Genomic DNA, 7,500 nt, shown 5'->3' on the forward strand with positions numbered 1-7,500 from the left:
ATACTTCTCAATGTTGTCCATAGCTTGTCATGATCCACACAATCGAAAGCCTTCGCATAGTCAATAAAGCATAGGTAAACACCCTTCTGATATTCTCTGCTTTCAGCCAAGATCCATCGGACATCCACAATGATATCTCTTGTTCCACGACCTCTTCTGAATCCAGCTTGAACCTCTGGAAGTTCTCTCTCAATGTATGATTGTAGCCGTTTCTGTATTATCTTGAGCAAAACTTTACTCGCTTGAGATTTCCACATTCCGTTGGGTCACCTCTCTTCCCCTGTTTGGCCCCACACAAGATGGTGGCTCCTGGAGCAGCTGAGCATCCCAAGCCAGAAAGCAATGGATTTCTTGCTTCTGCTACAAACTCGCCCAACTGTTTTTATTGTGGAAGTGCACGAGGGCTTCTGTCATGGAGGACGACGGTTAAACTATGTGCAACAACTGCTCAGACCTGGTGGAGGTGTTAAATGAAACCCAGACCACTGAGTGACGGGGTGAGAGGTGTCTGGAGACCAGGTCGATGGGGAGATACTGCCTAGCGGGAAGAGACTGCAGGGGCCGGCCAGGATGTCCTACTTACCCCGGGATGGTCCTAGTGATGTGTAATCCCCAGGTGACTCTGATGATTAGACAGGTTTGTAAACTGAAATCACAGTAAAACCAAGAGGTGATGGGAAGACTTGATGTGATTGGTTTTGTTTTGTATTACTCTTTGTTTATGCTCATTGAAACAGTCTGCTTTATGAAAATCATGCAGAAAACAATAATATTTCTGTTTTGAGACCACTGCTGAAAAAAAACAAAACATACTTTTATGGAATGGTAAAGAAAAAACTAATTTCTGGTAATTCAAGATCTAAGCTTTCTTTTTAAAAAGCAATAACATTAATTTATCTAAGAAAATTTTCAAGCAGTCAAATTTACATTTTAAATCTTTTTCTTTTGTTCTTATTGTTTAACTGTTTCTTTTATTTCTTCTCTAATCTTTAGTTATTTCTTTTCTTCTACTGACTGTAGACTTATTTGCTGCTCTTTTTCTGTTAGAGCTGTTGAGTTAAGATGTTGATTTTGGTTCTTTCTTCTCTTTGGATGTGTGAGTTTATTGTTAGAGATTTCCCTTTGAGCACTGCTTTTGCTAGGTCCTAAAGATTTTGGTGTGGTGCTGTGGGATAAAACACTGGTCCACAAGGTTAGTTTGAGCCACAAGGTCGGTGGTTCAAACTCATCAGCTGCTCCTTGGAAACCCTATACAATGTCACTATGAGTTGGAACTGAGTTAGTGACACTTAATAACAACAAAGGTTTTGGCATGTTGTGTTTGCATTCTCATTTGATTCAAGGATTTTTTTTTTTTTTTACTACTCAGTAGTTTTTTAAAGTCTTCCAAAACAAAACAAAGAAAAATAAATTTGGGGTCCAAACTCTAGATTCTAATTCAGTACATCTGGTACACAAATATCACCACCAATAGATCAAGTATTTGTGAGGGAGAAGGTTCTGTGTGATTGTATATTTGATACTTTTCAATAATTTTGTCAGAATGAGAAGTATAAGGAAGCTGGTTAGTTGGTTCTACTGTTGTTAGAACAAATGTTGAAAGAAAGGAATGAGCTCAAAACTTCAGAATCACAGTTCAAATGATGCATTGCGAACTGCAAGTTGTCACTTTCACTTTCACGAAAAGAAAGTTTTATTTCTTGTCATAACAGAACTGATATTGCCAGTAAACAAATTCAGAGTCTTATCATAAAACTGGCTGAATTACAACACCAATTGAATTCCCAACCCCAAATAATGTCTGAAGTTAAAGTGACTGGCTTGATTGGAAAGAATTAGGATCTTGAAACTTGCAATGGGAACATATGGGCAGATAAATCAGGAAGCCGGGGATATCAGGCCCCTAAATTGCCTTGAATCACTCCTGCCAACAAAACCAGTTCTCCTTAAGAGATGTTTTGTCTTTGTCTGCTGAAACACCCTCCTCAGTAAAACTATTATTTCTTCTACCACCATCTGATGAGATTAATCCAGCTGTGCCTAAAGAGTCTTTGTCTGAGTTATCACCTAACAGAGGATGTGCTAAGGAACTCTTGTAGTATAATGGTTATGAGTTGTTGTTAAGTGCCGTCAAGTCGGTTCCGACCCATAGTGACCCTGAACAGGGTTTCCGAGGCTGTAAACCTTTATGGGAGCAGAAAGCCTCATCTTTCTCCCACGGAGCAGCTGGTAGTTTCAAACTGCTGACTTTGTGGTTCGCAGCCCAATTCGTAACCACTACGCTACCAGAGCTCCTTATAGTTATGAGTAGGGCTGCTAATCTTATGGTCAGCAGTCCAAAACTACAAGTGGTTCCAAGGGAGAAAGATGAGGCTTTCTGCTCCCATAAACATTTACAGCCTCGGAAATCCTATGTAGGGTCGCTATGAGTCAGAATCGACTCCATGTCACACCACCACCTCCAGGGGCTGTGCTTAGAGTGTTTCCTGGGGCATGCCCTGTTGCAGATACCTGAAAAGATTTTGCTGAATGTCTCCAGCACCCACCCCCACTACTCATTTTACCTTTATACTTATGCTGTTGTTGTTAAGCGCCAGTGAGTCAGTTCGGACTCATAGCAAACCTGTATAGGGTTGCTGAGGAATGACTGATGGGTTTAAACCACTAACATTGTAGTTAGCAGTCCAGTGTTATTCTACAGCATTAAACCACAGCCTCTCCTGAATCTGGCTTGAGTATCTGGCAGTTCTGTTGGTGTACTATTGCAACCATTTTGGATCATATTCAGTAATATTTTTACTTGCATGTGATATTAGGTTTCTGAGTTGGGCTCAGAATAATAGAAGGTTCTGTAACAGGTTCAAGTTGCTTTGCAAGCTGTTCTGCCACTTGAATCACATGATCCAGCTAATCAAATGGTTCTTAAAGTGTCAGTGGCTGATAGAGATGCTACTTGGAGTCTTTGGCAGGCCCCTATTGTTAAGTCACAGTGTAACCTCTTAGGGTTTTAGAAGAAAGGTCTGCTATTTTCTGCAGATAACTACTCTCTTTTTGAAAAACCACTTTTGGCTTGTTACTGGCCTCTACATAGTACCGACTGAACACTTAATCACAGACCACCAAGTCTTTATGCTCCCAGAACTGCCCATCATGCACTGGGTATTATCTGACAGAGCCATAAAGTCAGAAATGCCCAGCAGCACTTCATTATTAAATGGAAGTGATATATATGAATTAGTCTTGAGCAGGACCTGAATACACAAGTAAGTTACATGAGGAAGTAGCTGAAATGCCTATGGTCACCACTCTTCTCTTATTATATCCCTTTTCTCAATCTGTACTTACTGTTTCATGGGGGAGTTCCATTCAGACACTTGATTGAGGAAGAGAAAATTCATGCCTGGTTTACAAGTGTTTCTGCACAATATGCAGATACCACTCAAACGTGGACAGTGGTAGCATTGTAGCATCTTTCTGGGACTACTCTGAGCAGAACACTAAGCAATGTACCTGGGTGTTTATATTGCTACCAAATAGAGATGGTCAAATATACACGTGGATACTGATGCATGGGACTTTGTCCAATGGTTTGGCTAGGTTGTCAGGATCTTGGAAGGAACATGGTTAGAAAACTGGTGATAAGGAGGTATGGGAAAGAGGCATGTGGACAGATCTTTCGGAATGAACCAAAGATGTGAAGAGATTTGTGTCTCATGAGAATGCTCACCAAAGTGTGATCTCAACAGAGGTGGATTTTAGCAATCAAGTGGATAGGAAAATGTGTTCTGTGCATACTAGTCATCTTCTTTCCCCTGTCACTCCTGTCATTATCCAATGGGCTCATGAACAAAATGGTCATGGTGGCAGGGATGGGTGTTCAACAATATGAACTTCCACTCAACAAGGCTGACTTGGCTACAGTCCCTACTGTATCTTCCAGTAGTAGGAAACAACAGTGAGTCCTGATATGACACCATTACTTGGGGTGACCACCCACAACCTGTTATATTGGATCACTTTCATCATGAAAATAGCAGCATTTTGTTCTTACCGGGAAGGATGTTTACTCTGGATACAGATTTGTCTATTGAATTGTGTAGAACTTTTGCAAAACAACCATCTATGAACTTACAGAAGGCCTTATCCACCATCATGGTATCCTACACAGCATTGCCATAGAGCAAGGGATTCAGCTTCACAGCAAATGAAGTGCAGCAATGGGCCCTTACTCGAAAAATTCACTAGTCTTACCATGTTCCCCATCATCCTGAAGTAGTTGGTTTGGTAGCACATTGGAATGGCCTTCTAAAGACACAAGTACTGTGTCAGTTAAGTGACAATACCTTGTAGGGTTGGGACAATATTCTCCAGGAGGCTGTATATGCTGCCAACCAGCATCCAATGGATGACACTGCTTCTCCCATAGCTCCTGAATCTGTGCGAGTCAGGAGAAGCCTCCAGTCTGAAGTTTGACTCACACATTTGAGACTTGCCAGCCTCTATAACTGTGTGAGCCATTTCCTTGAAAGAGTCTTTCTCTCTTTCTCCCTCTAGAGGAGCAAAACCATGCTTCACTGACTTTTCTTCTCTAGAGAACCCAGTTTAAAACACCTATTTTGCCTATATGTATACTTCTGTGTAGTAAATAAGGAACAGAAGAAAAAGAAAAAGTGTATGTGAGGATTTCCTGTTGTTTCATGGAGAGAGATTTGCAACTTACCCTGAGGTATAACCTGTATTTTTCCCTATCTTTTAGTTCCATTTTAAAAATACTAATATTTAGAACAGTGATCTGTTCTAATTATTGTTGTTGTTGTTGTTAAGTGCCATCAAGTTTCTTCTGACCCATAGAAACCCTGTATAGGGTTTCTAAGGAGCAGCTGGTGAGCTTGAACTGTTGACCTTGCTGTTTGAATCAACTTTGCAGTCCAGTGCATTAACCCACAGTGCCAATTACATGAGTTTAATCCCTAGTCCCCAGAAACTTCTATAAGATTGGAAGACATTGTTTTTGTTGTTAAGTGCCTTCAAGTAATTTCTGACTCATAGTGACCCTGTATGGGATTTTTGATGAGGAACTAGTGAGTTTGAACTGCTGAACTTGTGGTTCAAACCACCCTTGTAGTCTATTGCTTACTACCCAGCACCACACCAAGACTCCATTACTAGCTCCAAAAGTCAGTGAGGGCAGAGAACTATAATAACATCAAATTCTCTTTAGTTTCCATCATGTGATCTGGAGGGAAAAGGATGGAGGGAAAAAAGAAGGGGAAGGGGCTATATAAAACATATATACAACATATAGAATCACTTTGGGTTATTAATATTTCACTCCAACTTATTGAAATGGAATTTCAAGAGTGAACATCACTAATGACTGCAACTCTAGAAAAAAAAACACCTTTCCTTCCTTGAACTGAAACACGGGATCTTCTCCAACAAGTCACCTACTGACAGGCCTTGCCCCTAGCACTGCCGCTAATGACAGCTTCCTCCCCAGGAGTATCACTAGCACTACAGCCGCTGCCAGAAATGTCTGGCACCATATTCCTCTCCAGCTCAGCTCCTAATGCCATTACATGTTCTACAACAGCTGCAGTGATACCTCTGTGAGCCATTTGAGCTTTTCAGAATGGATAAAGAACTGCCATTTGCTTATGCCCAACACTAATCCAAACATGGTCTTTCACAAAATGATCTCAATAAAATGGCCAACTGGGCTGATTTTAAAAAAAGTTTACAAATGAAGCTTTCAAGCAGAACTCCTTTCTACCCCCCATGCAAAACTCAAACTATGCACTATAAATACCACGCATGTCGAGAACGGAAACAGAGCAAGGTGTCTTTCCAGATTTCTTTTATCTAGCACAAATAGTGAGTTGGCTCTTTATTGTCTACATGGTCACTTTTTTTATAGTAGATAACCTGTTATTAAAAGGAGCTCTGGTAGCATAGTGGTTACGAATTGGGCTGCGAACCGCAAAGTCAGCAGTCCGAAACTACCAGCCGCTCCGCGGGAGAAAGATGAGGCTTTCTGCTCCCGTAAAGATTTGCAGCCTCGGAAACCCTGTACAGGGTCGCTATGGGTCGGAACCGACTCGACGGCACCTAACAACAACAACAACCTGTTATTAAGTGGTCACAAATAGTCATATAAAAAATCTTTTACAAAGTCATCGAGTCAATTCTGACTCCTAGAGACCTGAGTTTCCCAGGCTGCAATCTTTATGAAGCAGACTGCCACATCTTTCTCATTTGGAGTTCTTGGTGGGTTTGAACCACAAACTGATAGGTTATCAGCTGACTGCTTAGCCACTGCACCACCAGGGCTTTTAAGTCATATAACAACATCCACAAACATATATATTTGCTTAACAAGTATCTAATGACCAATAATAGAGAATAATGTGTGGCTCCTCTCCTTTATCAGTTTAGTTGCTGGAAGAGATATTGGCATAGAAATATGCAAACACATGTTCTATAAGTTTTTGCAAGTCTACTTAGGGTATAGTGGGATTTCAAAGGAGAAAGTGGCCAAAGGTCTTTAGGAAGGAAGGGAATGGTGCATAGAGAATTCGTCCTTAAAGGTGATCTAGCCAAGTGATCTTCAAGCTGCACTACTAAGTCATGTATTGGGAGTCATTGAGTTGATTTTAGCTCATTGAAGCCCCATATGAGATTAGAAGTTATCTATGAAGAGTTTCCTATGCGATAATCTTTATGGGAGCAGTTCTCTGTGCATTTCTATCATAAAGCTACTGGGTGGGTTCAAACTACCAACCTTTCTGTTAGCAGTAGAGTGCTTAAGTGTTGTACCACTAGCTCTTTTCTCAGGATCCCGGGGTGTCAAAAATGAGGTGCCAAGCCTTCCTCAGCAGTACAAATCAAGAAGCATCACTCTTGGTTAATTTTAAATACTGATGAGCTAAGTGATGCATTGTGGTATAGGTATACATACAGAGAGAGAGAGTCAATACCCGGCAACCAAATTCCTCAAGGTGGGTATTTTGTTTAGGAAAATAACAGGATTTGCTACTTGGGAAGGAAAGTAAAATTAAGTCTGGAATCTGAAAGGACATAAGAGTTAGCTTATTTCCTCTGCACATGAAATTGGAATCTGAGGTAGTCAGAGAGGGAAAGAAGGGGTAAGGAAAAGGAGCAAGGGGGGAAGGAACTAGAGTCCAAGTTTTTAAAAAAAGGACAAAAATTTTAGCCACACATATATCAAAAAGAAATTTGAAGTTGTTTGCTTATAAATGCAACTTCCTCAAATACTCAATAAATTCTTCTATGCAGACAAAACCTCACATGAGTGGGCTGTTTTGATTTGGGTTTGGGTGGGAATTAGGAAAAACGATAAATTTCATGCAATAGTAAATAAAGTGTGGAACAGCAAAGTTTGACTTAGTGGTAGTTTGACCTAATGGATGAAGGTACAGACTAAGACTTTAATAGCCTTTTCTGGATTTGAAAAGCCAAGAGGATCCAAATATCTGGGCC

The 7,500-nt window shown here is 40.6% G+C and overlaps 1 pseudogene; it reads right to left on the reverse strand.

The window, feature by feature from the left end:
- Positions 1-5,618, reverse strand: part of LOC102828451 — a 110,507-nt pseudogene extending 104,889 nt beyond the window's left edge.
- Positions 5,619-7,500: the final 1,882 nt, after the last annotated feature.

Source organism: Chrysochloris asiatica, unplaced genomic scaffold (genome assembly GCF_000296735.1).
Source record: "Chrysochloris asiatica unplaced genomic scaffold, ChrAsi1.0 scaffold00002, whole genome shotgun sequence".
NCBI classification, from domain to species: domain Eukaryota; kingdom Metazoa; phylum Chordata; class Mammalia; order Afrosoricida; family Chrysochloridae; genus Chrysochloris; species Chrysochloris asiatica.